Here is an 18,397-nt window from a genome sequence, read left to right as displayed (position 1 = left end):
AATCAAACAGTGACCTACTGGTTTACAGGTAGATGCTCAACCACTGAACTATGCCAGCCAGCTAACTGGATTTTTTAAAACAGCTTTGTTATAAGCTTATTAGCAATCTTTGGGATTTATTTGAATGTTTGACTTGTTCTTTGATTTTTTTTTTAAATCACCGAAGCTTAATTCCACATTAGCAATTAACATTTCATTAAGTATATCAAGAAAAAGGTATAGAATAAGTCTAGGGAGAAAACATTTGCTGACCACCAGCAATACTCTAGAAACATTTTTATATGTTGTATTATTCAATCCTCCTAAAATTCCTATGAGGTAGATATGATGATCTCTATTTTAGAGACCAAGAAAATTGAATTAATAGAGGTTAAACAACTTGTCATAGCTTATCACAGTAACATGATTATCACAGTGAAAAATGGTGGCAGCTTTTGTATGCACACAGTTTGCTGATTTCAATGCACCTACTTCACAGGGTTGTTAGGAGAATTTGAGGAGTTGTTGGTCCTCAGGGCCCGGGCTTGGCAGACTTAAGAAAGCACCTGCTTAGATCTGGAGAGTAAAATCTCTTCTTCCCACTGAAATCTAATTAGCTCAGACTGATCCTGGGCACTGCGCTATTTAATTTTCCAGAAACTGTTGTTGGTAAACATGTTTGCCTAACTGCATACATGGTATCTTTGGATTGTGACATTGGAAGTCTTGAGTATGCTCTACATTTTCGTTTTCTAATAGAAAACTTATAGGAATAGGTAATTTTGTAGAATCCTAGATTACTTATGCCGGGAGCCGGTCCATCCTTGCTGTTTCAAGGGACCTGGCATATATGGCATACGGTTCTTAATATGTTTGCTCACCTTCTTGGCGCTGTGTTTTAACCAAGGTCACCTCTCCGAGAAAGGTTGAATCCCCAGGTAGGGATTTTCCCCTGAAGTTAGGGAGGGAATAAAACCCCTCAACTAAGTGCCAGGCGGGTAATTCATCATTTTAACTACGAACAATCATGCTTAAGCTACATAATCTTTGCTCCCTGGAACGGAGATAAGAAACGCCCTAACCTTTGTAATAGAGATTGGTAGGATTGAATCAACTGGTATAAATACAGATGTAACAAGACAGAATTCAGAAGACAGAACTTAGAACACAGAACTTAGGAGACAGGACTTAGAAGACAGGACCAAGAGAGACAGAACCTAGGCACAGAACCTACACAGAACGTTCTCTAGAGACAGAAGGACTTCGCTGGAGAGAACATGGCAAAAGATCCTGGACTGAACCTGACTACAGAAATTGGCAAGAGAACCTGACTAGAACCTGGTGACTGAACCTGACTGGAGTACCTGGACAGAACCTGGCTGGAGAGCCGGGACGGAGCCTGGCTGAAGAGCCTAGCGAGGGAACATGGCTACAGAACCTGGCTGAAGAACCTGTACAGAACCGGGCTGGAGATCCTAACCAGAACTTCGCTGGAGAACCTGAACAGAACTTGGCTGGAGATCCTGGCTAGAGATCCTGGCTAGGCTGCTGATCAACTGAACGCTGATCTCCGTGTCATTCCTTATTCGCCGACTCCATCCACACCTTTGGGGACCCCTGGACCTGCTGGGGTTGGACCCCGGCATACTTAGAATCCTAAAATGTTCCTGCTGCTCCAGCCCCATCTCTGCACCAATGCCACCTCCAACCAGCTCACGTTTCACCCTGATACCTCAGATGAAATGGAAATATGAGCACACGACAGCAGTGCCTACAACCTCCCCACTGCGCTGAGGACACAATCTAAGTTTCTTAGTAGGAAATAAAAAATCCTGATTAATTAATCTGGTCTTTGTACACTCTTTCTGTCTCTTCCTTTCTTTTACCTTGCTATGGTCATGACAAATTGTGAATAGCTCATGCTATTTCACACCTCTGTCAGATGCATCAAAACGTTCCACATATGACCCAGTGATAACACCCCTAGATATTTATCCAAGAGAAATGAAAACTAATTTGTACATATATATTCGTGGTCACTCTATTCATAATGCTCCAAAACCGGGAAACACCCATCAACTAAGGAATGAATTAAAAACAGGGTAAATCCACATACTACACAGCCATAAAAAGGTATGACCTACAGAAACATGCAAAAACATGGCTAACACTCAAATGCATAATACTACACAGCCATAAAAAGGTATGACCTACAGAAACATGCAAAAACATGGCTAACACTCAAATGCGTATGCGAAGTGAAAGAAGACATGTAGATGATATTCTGGAAAAGGCAAAGTGATAGGGACAGAAACAGGTTAGTGGTTATCAGGACTAAGGGAGAAGTAAGGGACTGACTGCAAAGGGAAATTCATGCGGTGATGGAAACGTTATATATTTTAACTGCTATGGTAGTTAAATGACTGTATGCACCTAAATTCATACAACTGAACACTAAAAAGGAAAGGACTTCGTTGTATGTAAATATACCTTAATAAAGATGACATTTAATAATTACATATATTCTTTCACTTTTGTCCTGATCTTCATTTATTTTTTAAAAAATATATATATTTTATTGATTTTTTTACAGAGAGGAAGGGAGAGTTTTTTATAGAGAGTTAGAAACATCGATGAGAGAGAAACATCGATCAGCTGCCTCCTGCACACCCCCTACTGGGTATATGCCCGCAACCAAGGTACATGCCCTCGACTGGAATCGAACCTGGGACCCTTGAGTCTGCAGGCCGATGCTCTATCCACTGAGCAAAACCAGTTAGGACTTCATTTACTTTTTGAATAATTTTGATATTTGGACAGCTCTTGCCCATCCTTTAAACCCAAGTCTTCAATATCAATCATTTTTAAAAAGTGATCCCTCAACTCCCATGCTAGGCTATGGGCTCCTCCTCTGGGCTTTTCTGTCCCCTATGCATGTACCTGTCTCTTTTGATGCATAATAATATAGTATCAGTGTCTGACACTGCACTGTAGGCTTCTTAAAAGAATAAAACAAAGTCTTATTCATCTTTACACCCCCAGGAACTCAATGTAATATAAGAACTCAACAAATGTTTCTTACACAGACAAAAATCATGTTTGAAACTTTGCTGGCTTCTAAAACAGAGATGGAAATTATAGAATATGCTTGATTTAACTCAAGTCCAACTGATTATTGTATAAGGCCTTTTGGCATGTTAGAAATAGCATAATAAAGTTACTACCACACGGTTTAATTATAATAGTATCCTTTAAAACATTTGCACAGAAATAATTATAGGGTTGTTCTAGTCTGATTTATTTTGCATACCTTTGCTGGCAAAATATCAGTTAAGTCCTAAATATAGTAGACTGAAACATCTCAAAAGCTGTAAAAATATCTTACTTACAGCAGTTAACATTTTAATACTTCTTTGGCTTTTATTATATTTTGAGCAATTTTTTAAAAACATATTTTATTGAATTTTTACAGAGAGGAAGGGAGAGGGATAGAGAGTTAGAAACATCAATGAGAGAGAAATATCGATCAGCTGCCTCCTGCACACTCCCCACTGGGGATGTGCCCGCAACCAAGGTACATGCCCTTGACGGGAATCGAACCTGGGACCTTTCAGTCCATAGGCCGGCGCTCTATCCACTGAGCCAAACCAGTTAGGGCTTGAGCAAAATTTTAATCTTAATTTATGCAAGTGGGGGATAAAATTATACTGCTCTCTAAACTAAGACAACTGAGAACTCTCATTGGTCAATGAGATATTTAGAGGATGAGACTACTCCATGCAAGTTAAACTGCTTACCAGGGCCTGTTTTGTAATATTCCAAATTTGTTTATTCTATCTTTTTTCCTGAGACACAAAAAACACATTTTATGGCCTGACTGTGATGCAGTGCTATTGGGAAAATAGTCACTATGAGATAATTATATCCCCACAGAATTTGAGGTAGTTGGATGCTCTTTGTATAGAATGTCACCTGAGCAGTGAGATTTCCATAACCACGTTTATTCTAGCAAAGCTGTTATTCTGATTCATAGTCTGCTCTGTTTTCAGGCTTTAGGCAACTGGAATGAGGTTTATCAATCAATAGAAATATTAAAATAAAATTCATGTTGAACTCAAATTATGAATTGAACACCAAGAATTTACATTGACGCTCAGATTTAAGAAATGAGAGAATGTATTTGTGTTAAAATAGGAAAAATTGATAGGAAAAATTCTGCAATGACTATACCATCATGATAGCACAGTCTCTAATTATAACAGCATAGGTCCTTCCATTAGAGAGTGGTAGATGGGGACCAGAGCTATCACAGCATTAAAAGGGAAAGTTTATGCATCCCAACCTCCATCACATGTGAATGATGTAACAGTTATTATTTCATTTCCCAGAATATATGATTCCGCCTAATTATAATGATCACTGACAAATTATAAGATCCATAACAAATAGTATAAAAATTGACTCTTATCATGAAAATTACCAAAAGATCTTAAGCTTTGGGATAAAAAATAAATTTTACAATAAAATAAACATTAAAAGGCAATAGGCTGAGATTTTGATCACTGAGTTTCATTCCTTTACCTCTCTATTTCCCTCTTTCCCTCCCTCCTTCCCTTTCTTCTTCTCTTTCTTTTATTTCAGCTACCAGGGATCCATGGGTGGAGCCATAAAGAGAATTCCCTTTACCCCAAATCCACTTCCTAATAGTATTACAGTTAAATTCCATTTTAGTTTTTAAATGGATATAATAGCACATGGTTTTGAAAATATTACTTGAATAAAATAGCCATATCATACTGAGCATGAATGACAATCTTGCTTAGAGTCTCATGAAAAATAAATTATTAATAAACATGTAATTTACATTTGACCATTAACTAGTTATTTATTAATTTGTTTTATGTTTTTTAAGTCTCAAATACTAGGAATGCTTTACAGTCTCTAAAGAATTGTGAGAAAATAAAATTCTTCTGACGTAGAGTAAAAATTTAGACATTTATTTTTGCACTTAAATGGCCTATATTTAATCTGTAGGTTAAGTATCCAATTTCAGGGTTCAAATGCAAGCTGGCTGCTATGAAAAAAGGGAGCAATAAATAGAATGAGTGTTCTTTCATTCGACTGTAAATTACTGTCTATTTTCACTAAGCTGTTGTGGACAAAACCTCAAAAACCCTGAATTGATATTAAATTTAAAAAATGAAAGCATACAAAGTGGTGAGTTTTTTATGACTCATGTTAGGTTGAATAATAATACACCCACTGAAATGTGATTTCTTTTCTCCATGTTTTGTGTTATCCTGCTCTTAATATATTTTATGGTAGGAACAGTTAATAATGCAACAAAAATGCAAACATTTGATTATTTCTGCTAAATGCTAAATTCTTTCTGCAAAGTCATATCACACATGAAGCAAAGCTAGGCAAACGATTTGCTATGCAGTTAGTAATATAATAATTTTGGTATAATATACTTTTCATTTTCTTTATTTCTAGCCATTTCTTTAGTACATTAGAGTTTTGTTCCAGTGATGAAACTGTAAAGATAAAATCATGTTACTTCTTTCTTTAATGTATATTTATTTTTGGTTAGAATGAATATTTAATTGTACACTAAATCTGAACTACAGCTCTCAACCAGTAGCTTCCGATCACTAGTAAATTAACAAAAAGTTATTGGTTTCTTTTTATTCTTGATAGAAAAAAATAAAATCCAAATTATTAACAGTGTTTGTGTGTGTGTGATTTTTAATACTCAAGACTCTACAGGTTGGATAATAATTTTATTTCTCACTCCTAACACTTCCTATCATCTCTCTTTTTCTTCTAATATTCTAGGTCTTGTTACAAAGTGCTACTCTACTCTGTATGATAGAAGTACATCATATGTCAGGGCCATCAGCAACCCTTGACCAGAATCGAACCTGGGTCCCTTCAGTCCTCAGGCTGACATTCTATCCACTGAGCCAAACCAGCTAGGGCAGAGAGATAGCATTTTAATATTAGGATTTGAAGGCCAATTTTTAGGCAACCCAGATATCTTAAGATTCAGATTTGCCTCAAATATATATTTCCCATAGCAACACTTAAGTTGAATTCTTTCAAAACCACTAAATTCCATAATTAAGAAAAGGCTTAATAGTAGATCATTAATTTTATCACAAACTATAAAAATGGATGGATATTTATAACCTTTATATATTCTTTTAATTTATCATTTTCTGCTTCCTTTTTATGAATTTGGAGCTGTAGTCATTCATGACCTGCTTTAACTGATTGTGAAAAGCAGCTGGCTTTCAAAGCATTTTCCTTTACATTCTGAAACAAACAAGAAAGTCCTCAGATATAGGTCTCCTTTTCAAGTACCTTCTTCTTCAGATCAGTGTTTTCACTGTCATTATCAGTTAGCTCCTCTACTCTCCTGGATAAACTGTCACCTCTCTGTGCTCTCCAACCCGGGGGTCAGCTGGGAGGAAGCGGGTCCCAGGGGGCAGTGCAGCGGGAGAAAGCTAGTGAGGGAGGCCAGGACCTGAGGGGAAGCTGCTTGCAGCGGAATTCCGCCCGCTAAGGCGCAGTGGGACCGAGGTGGAGCTAGTAACCAGCAAGTGGCTTCTCTGGCCCAGAAGAGTACCTTTTACATAAATGTCCCCTTTGGGCTGCATTATCTCAATGACAAAATGCAATGTACAGTTTGCTTTCAAGTATGAGTTGCATTGTCGATATTAAAAAAAAAAATAGCAAATGCTTCTCTGTATCTGTTAGAGAAAGGACATCTTGTCACATTCATAGCTTCATAACAAACGACACATGCACTTGAGCAGACTGACAGATGATAAAGCTTCCTGAGTCAAGTTGATTACCAAAGCCCAGTAGACAATCCTCTCTGGAAATCAATAATTATTTCTACAGTAAATTATTTACAAAGATGAGTTTTGTGATTTAAATGGTCACTGGGAAGGAACCATTTACAAACACAAGTTAAAACAAGATATCAATAATAAATTAAGAGAACCACATGAACATCTCATATGTCAAAACCATAAGTAACAGATCCCCAAAGGGTTGGGAAAGTCATTACTTTCTGTCAGCAGGTGCTTTTGCCAGAGAACTGTCTGCCCCTCCCATGCTCCACCCAATCAAGGGCTTTTCTTTCATCCACGGCAGCTGTCCCTCTGTTGCCACGGAGTGAGAGCAAAATGATTTGGCTTTGTCTGTTCCTGGTATCTTCTGATCTTGGACTCTTTTCCTGATTCTCTGACCGCTGTTCTTGCTGTATTTTTTCAAGTCCTCCTTCACTGAATGAGCTGTACAGCTCCCTTCTTATCCCCTTACCCTGTCGATCTTTGCTCATTGGTTTTTCAGTCTAGTGCTGTCCTGATCTGGCATTTCCCCTTTGCCTGCTCTCTAGCGCCCAGGCTGTGTGCTATCTCTCCCTGACACATCATATCACACTTAGACTTCAAGTGTTCAATACCCTGAGTAATTTCACACCATTTAAAGATAGATAGGAAGTGAGTATGAAGTTTGACAAAATACTGGTCAAAATGACTTCGCTGCATAAATGCTACTACAAAATCTCCCTGTTTCAGTTGAATGATTTATATTGCTTAACAGGCAGATGAGACAACAGAGTGCAATGCACCACCTTCACTGGGATACTCTACTGCATTCCTCCTGTTCACTATTACGTTTATAAAGTGTTTTCCACATGTCAGGTACTATACACACATTATTGCATTTATCTGCACCATGTCCAACTTTGCTATGATGCTATTAATCTGGTTTGCATATAAGTTAGCTAATGATTAGAAGAATTAGGTCCATGATAACTCAGGTAGAAAAATGTGTAGCTGGGGTTCAAATCTAGGAATGTCTTAACTGTATAACCCATGTTCTTCTTTTAATAAAATGTATCTTTACTGGTTTCAGAGAGAAAGGGAGATGAAGAGAGAGCTAGAAACATCAATGATGAGAGAGAATCATCTATTGGTTGCCTTCTGCATACCCTAGGCATGTGCCCAGACCTCCTGGTTCATAGGTGGACACTCCACCACTGAGCCACAGCAGCCGGGCACAACCCATGTTCTTAATTACTGTGCTTCTCGATTTGAAGTTGTCTTTATAATATGGATGTTTGTATTCCTCTGATTAGTTTTGGTTTTACTTATATTTAATGTTTTTAAGAGGCAGAGAATGAATGATGAGGAAAAATAATTGGTTTACACAGGTGACTTTACCTTTATGAGCAGAAAAAATTAACGTGAAGCACACATTTCTAGAGTCTGTAGCACTCCAGGCATTCCTGGGGATCATCCCCTTGTGCCTTCTCTGCTATCCGCATCTCTTCCTCGATCTAAATCTGTTAAATTACAAGTTTGACCCCTTACAACTTATTATTTCAAGGAAGATTAGGAGCAGCTGGCCAGCAGCTCTATGGAAAGCCTCCAGTGTACTTGATGGGCATTATTAAATTGCCCCTGTGCTTTCTCTTCTACAATTGTATTTTCCTCTCAGTTTTCCCCAGAGCCTTATTTTTCCTATCTTAATTCATGTCTGTTATCTTCAGAACACTTGTTGAATTCTCTATATCTCTTCTCATATATGTACTCACAGCTATAGTCTAGGAGAAGATAATGGCATGGCGTATCTTAACCCATTTGTTACTTTTTCATGCCTCTTTAGTAAAGTATTATAGGCTGCCTTGTAGGCTTCGCATTATACAACTATATATTTAATTTTGGGAAAATTACAAAAAACTAAGTCAAGATCCAGTGTCACATTATTTTAATTACTACAGATGTGTTGTAACATGTTTTAATATCTAGTAGGGCTGGACCAAAGGATGTTCAATAACTACAATGGAGAATCAATGCTTAAAGAGACAGTAAAGAGCATCCTTTAATTTACAGATGAAGAGAGTGAAGGCATGGAAGGTTCCAAGTCAACATTCACCAGCAGTTCATGGGGGAGTTGGGGACCAGGACAAGGATAACCTGGCTAGAATCCTAGTCCTCATTCTTCTGCAATGATAACAGCTACAAACAAATACTAGTATGTTCCCATAGACTTCTATACTTCTCCAATTATTTCTGATTTAAATTTTCCTGTGACTTTTTTCTTTCTATTCCATTATTTTATTCCCTTGAAACATCACTATTCTACAAGCTTGTGAAATTTTCATTAGCATGATTACCTATAAATATGTATATCCCATGAATACCAAAGTCAAACCAAACCTGTCTTCCAACATCTTCGTCATGGCCTATTTATTTTGCTCATTAGAATCCTGAGTGGCACTGTTCTAATATTGAAAAAAGTTCCCAAAGTAATGCACAATCGAACAGTAAAGTTTTCACTGACTAACTAGCCAGTTATCTGCCAAAGGCAGTCCTCAGCATGTTAATGAGCTCCACGGTTGGCATTAAATGTAAGGCATTCCAAGCATAACTGAGTTTATGAACATAATACATATCTAATGTGTATTATATTTGAAAAGTCTAAAACAGCCATGTTAAACAATATGGAAATATGTGATGGTACTTCACACAATGATTCAGGGACAAAAACGTTGCTCTTTCTAAAATGAGAAAGAGAAGATAAGCTTAAGAAAATTAAAAAAATAATTAAATCAAGATAATAGGTCAGCAGCTCCAGGACTCTAGCAGAGAAACAAAAGCAGGTGTGGGATTTGAAGGATATTACACTCTAGTCAGTCACTGCCTGGGGTGGTTTGATGTAAAGAAGCTAGGCCATTTATATAAATATGAATCCATCATACTCTCAGGCCAATTATTAAGGTTACAGTTCTACACAATTATGCTGTTACCTAGACATTTTTTTAAACTAAACTAACAGTTATTATATAAGATTTGCCCAAAGCACTGTATTAAAATAATGGACTAGTGCATTTTAAAGTTAAGTGGAATTAGCCTCATGATATTAATGGAGGAAAGTAACCAATTCTTCCTCCCACTGCCCCCAAATATCTCAAACATCTCATACAGGCTGTATGGGGTGAGAGTTTAAGCCAAAATGCAACATCACTTCTTATCTAGAAAGCACAATGTTCCACAGCAGAATGTCAAAAGGGTCATACAGATTAGGACCTAGAAAGATTCATTTGAATTATAACTTCCAACCAAGATAGCAGAAAAATAATGCGTGCCTCCCGCTTATACTACTCTAAGAGAATTAAATTCAGGTGCCTCTTAGCACTACAGATGGCCACGTTTTGACACAAACAGTTAAGTCATGAACTTTTGTTTTCATTCCAAGATGGGTTAGTATGTGAACTTGTTACTGTAAATTGTTACTTTCAGAAACATAGTTTCCATGCTGTGAAATAATGCACCCAATAGCCAGGTCCTCCTTCAGGGACAGCCCTCTGTTCATGCATCGGGTTTCTCATATGAACTCTTTAGAAGCTGAAAGACCAAGGAAATGCTCACTTTGATACCCATATATTCTCCACAGTTTTAAACAACTCCTTAGTCCCACCTACAGCTTTAAAACATAGTGGTGGTAAATGCATATATAGAATAAAGTGTGACAACTAGAAAAGGTCATTACAATATACATAACAAGGTTGAACTTTCTTAAATACACTCACACATACAATTTTCCCAAGCTTTAATAAGAAAGAGCTGCAATTCAAAACATGTTATCCTTTAATGTATGTTTTACAATTAGCATTTGTATAATAAAAAAACAAATAATCCTATCTAATAAAAGAGAAACATGGTAATTAGCTGTACCTCTGCTACCCTTCCCATTGGCTAATCAAGGTGATATGCAAATTAACTGCCAACCAAGATGGCGGCCGGCAGCCAGGCAGCTGAAGCGAACAGGAGGCTTGCTTGCTCCAGTGAAGGAGGAAGCCAAGGTTCCCCGCCTGCCGCTGCTGGGCTCTGAGCTTGCACTCTAAGAAACAATATTGCAATTATAGAAGCTAAACAAACCGCATGCTTTCAGCCAGCCGGCTGAGCTGGAGTTGCAACAGTGTTTCAATTATAGAAGCCAAACAAACCAGATACCTGCTTTCAGCAGCCGAGGTCTCAGATCTGGAGCTGAGCCTCAGAGCTAAAGCCAGCTCTCAGGTCCAGTGACAGCAATAGAAGGTAAATAAATCCCAGAATAAAAAAAAAAGAAAAAAAGGAGAGGTTGGGAGTTTCAGTCACCGGCCAGCCTGAAAATGGCCCTCAGCCCCTCAACCAGACTGGCTAGACACCCCAGTGGGGGCCCCCAACCTGAAGGGGGTGTGACCAGCTGCAAACAGCCATCATCCCCTCATCCAGGCTGGCCAGGCACCCAATCGGGACCCCCACCCTGATCCAGGACACCCTTCAGGGCAAACCAGCCGGCCCCCACCCGTGCACCAGGCCTCTATCCTATATGGTAAAAGGGTAATATGCCTCCCAGCACCGGGATCACCGGAGCCGCGAGGCCTCCCGGCACCGGGATCAGCATGAAAGGGGGCAGCGCCCAGACCCCCTGATAGCCCTGCGGCTCTGTGTGTGACAGGGGGCGGGGCCACAACCTCCTTATCCGCCCTGCTCTTTTCGTGACAGGGGAAGGCGCCCCAACCCCCTGATCAGCCCTGCTCTGTACCTGATAGGGGGGAGCTCCCCAACCCCCTGATTGCCCTGCAGCTCTGTGTGTGACAGGGTGTGGCGCCCCAATCCCCTGATTGGCCCTGCTCTGTGTGTGACAGGGTGCGGCGCCCCAACCCCGCCCCCCCCACGGGCCCTGCTCTGTGTGTGATGGGGTAGAGCCATAACCTCCCCATTGGCCCTGCCCTGAGTGTGACAGGGTGAGGCGCCCCAACCCCCTGATCGGCCCTCTCTGTGGGTGACAGAGGGCGGCGCCCCAACCCCCTGATCCACCCTGCTCTGTGTGTGACAGGTGGCGGTGCCCCAACTCCCCTATCGGCCCTACCCTGAGCGTGACTGAGGGTGGCATCGCAACCTCCCAATCCGCCCTGCTCTGTGCATGACAGGGGGTGGCGCCCCAACTCCCCAATCAGCCCTGCTCTGAGCCCGACCAGAGGCTGCACCTAGGGATTGGGCCTGCCCTCTGCCACCCGGGAGCAGGCCTAAGCCTGCAGGTCGTTATCTCCCGAGGGGTCCCAGACTGGGAGAGGGCACAGGCTGGGCTGAGAGACCCCCCCCCCGAGTGCACAAATTTTTGTGCACCGAGCCTCTAGTCCTATATAATAAAAGGCTAATATGCAAATTGACTGAATGGCAGAACTACCAGTCACTATGAGGTGCACTGACCACCAGGGGGCAGACGCTCAATGCAGGAGCTGCCCTCTGGTGGTCAGTGTGCTCCCACAGGGGAGCGCCGCCACTCAGCCAGAAGCAGGGCTCAACACTGGCGAGCACAGTGGCAGTGGTGGGAGCTTCTCTCGCCCTCAAGGCAGTGCTAAGGATCCCTCCAGGGATGTCCCCAGGGAGTGGGCCTAAGCCAGCAGGCAGACATCCCCTGATGAGTCCCAAATTGCCAGAGGGTGCAGGCCGGACTGAGCAACCCCCGACCACCCGCCAGTGCAAGAATGTTGTGTACCTCTAGTACAAAATAAAATTTACTTAGGCTTTTTCATTACAACAAAACAAATTACCTTATAAATATCTCAGTGATGTTACTTAAAGTAAAAAACAAACAAAAAGCAATTCGAGGGTAGCAACAGTCAATAATCCATACCTTAGTTTATCAAATCTAAAGAATGGAGTTCCCATTGAGTTTAGGATTTAGAGAAAAACCATTGCTAACATTTGGCATTAGATATCTTTTCCCTACTTCTCTTATTTTTATTGTCTCTGTGTGTGTCCTTATGTATATATACTTACACAACACATACATTTTTACATTATATAGCCTGTGTATGTACTCATGTAAATATGTATGCACATATATATTCCCATAAAAATACCATAATATTATCTTGTATGGTATTTTTTTAAAAAATACCATACAAGTTATTTTATTTCACATTATAGTTATGTTTTGAATTAGATTTTTAAAAATTAAGGAAGTTCTGATGGGGGCTTGCTCCCAGGAAGCTGGGTCGTTAGCATAGGGAGATGGGGAAAGGCAGGCACTAAAATGGAGAGAATTGCATGCTGAGAAGTTAATTCACCTAAACTTCCTAAAACGTTGACCTGGGATCTGTTAACAGTTATGTTTCTGTTTTTTCTTCATTAGTTTCATTCTGGTTTGGGTTTATTTTCTACTTTTCATTGTTTTGTAAGCTAACTCAAGTAGTTTATGGCAATTTTACTTTATTAATATCCTAATGAGAATTTAACAAAGTGGAAAGTTAAGGATAATTATATTTATTTGCAAATGTATTTATTAATGCAAAAATCTCTAACTCTCTCTGTCTTTCACTGCAAGTATCTGTGTAGAAGGAGGTGATGCGTTCCTGGAGCTGGGGGAGGGAATGAAGTGAATGAATGCTGTGGCTCAGTAGGTTGTTTCAGGAACCCGGACCCCAACCCTGGATGCTGCCCATGGAAACAAGAGCAGAGTGAATTAAGTATCTTATATCTCCCTGCTCACCTTCACTCTCCCCTCCCTTTTCTAATCACTTTGTCCGGAAAGTCTTCATATACATACTTACAGGTGTGACTTCTCCCTAACATCAGGCATTGCAGGAACTAAATATATCATGAGCTAAAGATACCTTGATTCTCCAAACCAAATTACTATAGAACCAACTTCTGATTAGCCAGAGAAGATTACCTGATTGCTGAGCGGTTAAATGAGAGGACATCCCTGTTCTCCACATCTAATTTCCCCTCCATGGGGAGTGGGGAGAGGGTAGATTTGAGTAGCTAAAATTGGTAGCTGCCCAAGTGATATAATTTGAGATGACTGGAAAGAAAAAAGTCATCTCACACTTTTGTTGTTGTTGTTGTTAATCCTCACCGGAGGATATTTTAACCATTGATTTTCTCTCTCTCTCTCTCTCTTTTTTTTTTTTTTAGAGAGAGAGAGAGACTGAGAGGGAGGGAGGGAGGGAGGGAGGACGGGAGGGAGGGAGGGAGGGAGGGGAGAGAGAGAATGAAAAATCAATGTGAGAGAGAGAGACATTGATTGGTTGCCTCCTGCATGCACCCTGACCAGGGCTGGGGATCAAACCTGCAACCTAGGTACTTGCCCTTGACCAAGAATCGAACCCAGGACCCTTCCATGCCTGAATCTATATTCTAAGCACTGAACTACACCAGCCAGGGCAAGTCATCTCAAACTTTTTAGTCATTGTCCTCCATTATTAAAGGAGACTTCAATAGCATATTGAAACTTTTTCTTTATAGTCTTTAAGGACTCCTTTTAAAATTTACCCCATAATGGGGAAACTCTTCAAACACTTGGGCAGGCTAACTATGATGAGGGCTACTGCCAGTCTATGGGAGGCTTCAAGCAAATTGGAGACTGGCTGTCTCAGGGGACTTTATACTGTCAGGGTGTGTATTGGGAAAAGGCTTCTTTTTGATGTACAGCCCCTTGCCCTCTCACAGGGTGTCTTTGTGCAGAACACATGCTGCGGAATTACACTCAACAGCAAAAACCCTGGCTAAAGAGAGTCGGAGAGTGCCAGTCTGCTGGCCTTGGGTTGTCCTTCTGGTTAGCCAAGAAAACGTAATACTATTTGTCTATGTTGTTAGAGGTTTAAAACACCATTTTAGTTACCTGAGTTGAAGCAATGCTTTCATCTACACAGATAATAAAAATTGACTATATCTGGAAATACCATGGAAATACCAGAAAAACAAAAAAAGAAAAACAATAGGAAAATCTCAGATTTACAGATGGACCAGTATCATTAATATAATACATAGCATCAATAAAGTTTAATAACCTTCTATTTTAAAAAGCTGAATGCATAGGCACTGTAATTAAGAACCTTCCCACTTAGCTGTCCTTTATAAAAATATGTGCTTTCCAAGCAATAAAATCATCAACCTTTGGCATCTTCCAAAGTGAGTTTGCCCTCAAAACCAGATTGCTCATGAAAGCTGCCCCCCACCCTCACCCATCTCCCCTGTATCACAGAGAATATGACACCTAAATGTCCTTTACTTTGGGAATTTTTTGGTTTCAAATCAAAACCCCAGAACTGAGGTATGGAAGAAACACTTTAGCCTCTGAATTCTGTACTGCATGCCCCTGAGGTAATTTCTGGCGGGAGATGTGATACTGTGGACACATTTACAACAGAGAAAAGAAATAACCTGTGAGCTAATTTCACAGGGGTCTCTGCACTGGCCACAGCCTCACTCTGTGACACAAGGCACAGGTCAGAGGGTGACATGGAAGGTCTTTACTTCCTCTCTCCACTCCCAGAGAGTCCCAGCCACACATGAAATAACGCCTTGTTTACACAGCACTTAGACATGGTTCACTTTGTTTTCAAAATGCTCCACCCTCATTATTCCTACAATCCAGCGAAATGTTGGAGAGTATAAAAGAGGGGAGGGAAATTAAATTTCAATAACACTTTATGGGAAGCTGACTCCCAGGCTGGGAACTGAATTTACATACTGGAACCTAGCAGGTAAACATGCTGAAGTGCGGCACTGCTAGCAGTTCCCTCTTCTTTTTCAGAAGAGCTTCGCAATCTGCGTTTGAAAAGCATTTAAAGGAGCAAATCACTGCCCAGTGGAACTTTTTAAAATGAAAGAAAATAAAAGAAAAAGAAAAAAATAAAATAAATAAAGTGAAAGAGCAAAACCTAAGAATTATTATGGATAAATAATAAAACTGGATTCTCATATAGCTGCTTTTTTTCTCACATTTTTAAAAAATATATTTTATTGATTTTTTACAGAGAGGAGAGGAGAGGGATAGAGAGTTAGAAACATCGATCAGCTGCCTCCTGCACACTCCCTCCTGGGGATGTGCCCGCAACCCAGGTACATGCCCTTGACCGGAATCGAACCTGGGGCCCTTGAGTCTGCAGGCCGACGCTCTATCCACTGAACCAAACCAGTTAGGGCTGTTCTCACATTTTGATGAAACACAGACTGCCCAGAATTTCATGAAGACTGCAATGCCTCTCTCTGCAGGGCTAAGAGTTCCTCAGCAAGTTCTTGGTTTCTCTCTGACCCCAACGTTTATAACACACTTAACATAAGTAAGTGGTTAATAATTGAAAAATTAATAAAAATTAACAGAATGCAAAATACGTTTTAAGCTTATCCCTTTCTCAAAATGCAAATCAATCGGGGTGGAGTACAAAACTGCATAATATGCAAATCAGCTAACAAAAATGCGTATTTTCTTAGCTGATCAGTTTCCCCGAGAGAAGTCATTCAAGAGAATGCGATTGTTGGCAGAGACTGAAAAAAAATCTGTGATCAATTATGGTTATGACTTTTCTCCATCATTCGATATTTCACTATGTATTGATTAGCCATGTCCCTTCTAGGCACCATCGGGATACAAAGGTGAATAAGACCAATCCCATAGAGATAATTTTCAGAAGAATGATTGCAAACATTGTACCTGTGACATATATATGTGCACCCATTGTTATGTGACACTTGTCTGTACCTATGCTAGAATCTCTGCCATTAGATGGATGATCTAGAAAGAATCAAGGAGTGTTTCTAAGAATTAATTTGTTTCCTCTGGGGGGAAAATACATTATAGCCCCCATTAGCATTATTCTATGTATTCTATGTTATTCCAGCATATTCTACGCTGGGGCTTGTGTTTCCTGCCTTCGTCCTCTTTGTCCTTCATACCATTTCCCCGTACGCCGGCTACATCTGACACCATTGCCATGCCACTGTTTCCTGAAACTGCTCTCCCTACCTTATCCTGGTACTCGTTTTCTCCATCTTCGTCTAATGGCTCCTCTGCAGCTTTAATTGCTTCCCCTGTGTCTTCACAGATCCTAACACTCCATGCCTCACGCTCTGTAATTCTGGTCTCTGGACCTTCTCCTTTAAAATGGTGATCAGTCTCCGAAACCTCTGCGCTAATCAGGTTTAACTTCCTCCGTAGGGGCCCCTTGATTAAACTGGGCCTCACTCATGTCCCCGTCTTCTGAACACCAACAGTGTTTACCGACAATTCTACACACTGAAAACTCAATTACACAGTGTCTGTGCCACAGAAGTACATGCCCTGTGTGGACTGTCAGATGTTTGAGTCTACAGACCAGGCTTATATCACCATTTTATGTCTAGCACTTGGTGACTGCGGCACCATGGAACGCCATTAGTGAACTGTCCAGTGGGAATGGACTTAAGCTCTGAGGCTGTAAACCTGGCACCTCTGACACATACTGAATATCTAGAATCGGCCTGTCTAATTTTTTGCCTTTATAAAGCCTTTGATGGCAACCCTTCAACATCACAGTGAAGGTTTTAGGAAGCCAATTTAGTTTGCATAACCCTGTAAAAACAATTTAAATTTTTTGTAGTTTTTTTTTCCTAATGTGGGTTATTTGCTTTCCTAGGCTAGAGATTATAAAGAAAAAAAAATCAGTAATGTGGATGTTATAGTGTGAGTGAGTTTGCTATGAAGACTACTGAATAAAAAGGCAAAAGTGATTTTAAGGGTTGTAATGTCACTATCACACCCCCATTTTTAATGAGAAACTACAGTTCTAAATTTCGTTTTTAGTTTCAAAGAATGATTCACATCCTTGGATGCACATTAGAATAACCTAGGGCACTTCCAAAAAATACTGATCATCCCCACACACCTCAGGAAATTATTATTTAATTAGTTGGGGGTGTGGTCATGGCATGTGAAATGGTGTTTGTTTGTGGTTTGTTGTTATTTTTTAAGTTCTCCAGGACATTTAATGAAAATCACCCTGGGTTAAAATTTCTAGGCTTACGGCACAACAATTTAACCAAAAATACTAATCGAGTTGTAGTTTCAAAGTACATGTACAGAAATAACTGTTATGATTAATATTCCTAGGTTTTTAAAATTAGCAAATATTTAATAGTCATCTTAAAAATCACTTGAAAGATATGTATTAATAACTTAAGTATCATTTAAACATCAAGGAATAACACTCAGGTATAAGCAACTCTTAGAGTTCTACTCTTTACCAATAGGTGGCACTGGCAGTATCTGTATTAAACTATACGGAAACTAAATTGCACACCCTTTAATGAAATATATTTTAACTATATCTCTATTAAGACACCACTACAAGTTTTAGCTTGTGAAATTCACTTTTAATTTATCTGCATGTGTTCCATTTAAGTGCTTTTTAATTACTAGAGTGCTTAGCATAGTGAATGCTGAAACTATGGATTGATTTACTGCCACAATAAAGATTTTCTCCTTTAATATTTAATTATTTCACTGAACTTGCATCCATTTAATACCAGTGACTAGGATTTTATTAATGATGATATTGTCTCAAAGCAGAAGCAATGCAAACCAC

The 18,397-nt window shown here is 39.9% G+C and overlaps 1 protein-coding gene and 1 pseudogene across 8 annotated transcripts in view; both read right to left on the bottom strand.

Moving 5' to 3' along the window:
• MAGI2 (membrane associated guanylate kinase, WW and PDZ domain containing 2) overlaps window positions 1-18,397 on the bottom strand; it is a 1,174,807-nt gene that overhangs the window by 996,724 nt on the left and 159,686 nt on the right. The gene's annotated exons all lie outside the window — the stretch shown is intronic.
• LOC132211289 (superkiller complex protein 8-like) overlaps window positions 1-18,397 on the bottom strand; it is a 100,729-nt pseudogene that overhangs the window by 66,137 nt on the left and 16,195 nt on the right.

The sequence above is a fragment of the Myotis daubentonii genome, chromosome 10 (assembly GCF_963259705.1).
Source record: "Myotis daubentonii chromosome 10, mMyoDau2.1, whole genome shotgun sequence".
NCBI lineage: Eukaryota > Metazoa > Chordata > Mammalia > Chiroptera > Vespertilionidae > Myotis > Myotis daubentonii.
The sequence above is the reverse complement of the archived record's forward strand: the minus strand, read 5'-3'. Positions and strand labels throughout refer to the sequence as shown.